This window comes from Pteropus alecto, unplaced genomic scaffold, assembly GCF_000325575.1.
Source record: "Pteropus alecto unplaced genomic scaffold, ASM32557v1 scaffold95, whole genome shotgun sequence".
NCBI lineage: Eukaryota > Metazoa > Chordata > Mammalia > Chiroptera > Pteropodidae > Pteropus > Pteropus alecto.
The window spans coordinates 18,704,827-18,705,941 of record NW_006441071.1 but is presented as its reverse complement, the minus strand read 5'-3'; the positions used below and the strand labels follow the sequence as shown (position 1 = coordinate 18,705,941).

Genomic DNA, 1,115 nt, shown 5'->3' with positions numbered 1-1,115 from the left:
CCTTTTCTGGGTATCTACCCCCAAAATTTGAAAACATTTATTCAAATGTACCCCTGTGCATTTGTACCCCTGTGTTTATTGTAGCATTATATATGGTGGCTAAGACATGGAAACAACTGAAGTGTCCTTTGATAGATGATTGGATAAAGAAGATGTGGTACAGTTATATTATGGAATACTATTGAATCATAAGAAAATATGAAATATTGCCATTTGTGACATCAATAAATGTTGAGAATATCATGCTAAGTAAAATAAGTCAGAAGCAAAAAGTTAAGAAACATATGATTTTACTCATATGGGATATAAAACTGATAGCAATGCATGAACAAACAAAACCAACAACATCAACAACAAAAAACTTATAGACACAGACAACAACAGTATGGTGGTTACCAGAGGGGAAGGGGGTAGGAAAGGAGGTAGAAGAAAGTTTTTCTGGAAGAAGATGAAATTCTGCCGCTTGATCACAACATAGAAATTCTGCATGAGTTTCTAGACTGCTGACTGGCCTGCATATTTTATTATTATTTATGCCTACAGCACCTGGTCTTCCTAGATGGTCTCCCATCCAAGTACTAACCAGGCCCGACTCTACTTAGCTTCCGAGATCAGACATTGGGCTTATTTAGGGTGACATGGCCATAGACCAAAGATTGTGGCTGCACTGGGGCGTGAACTCAGGACCTTATGCGTGTAAAGCGGACATGCTAACCGCTACACTATGGACTCATGTCCTGGCCTGCATATTTTAGATTGTCAGCCCCTATGATTGTGTGAGCCAATTTCTAAAAATTTCTAAAAATTTCAAAAAATCTCTAGCTCCCTCGCTCCCTCGCTCCCTCGCTCCCTCGCTCCCTCTCTCCCTCTCTCCCCTCCACCCCTTGTATCCCCTCCACCCCCAAATGAGGATACAGCTATGAGGCAGTGTCTACAAGCCAGGACAAGTGCCCTCAGTAGACACTGAATCTGCTGGCACCTTGATCTTGGACTTCCCAGCATCCAGAACAATGAGAAATAAATGTTCGTTGTTTAAGTCACTCAGTCTGTGGTATGTTGTTACAGTAGCCTGAGCAGACTAAGACAAGTGTGCAACTATTGAACAGAAATCATTG

The 1,115-nt window shown here is 41.4% G+C and overlaps 1 pseudogene; it reads right to left on the bottom strand.

Moving 5' to 3' along the window:
• Positions 1-534: 534 nt before the first annotated feature.
• LOC112485144 lies at positions 535-650 on the bottom strand (annotated as a pseudogene).
• Between the last annotated feature and the right edge of the window lie 465 nt (positions 651-1,115).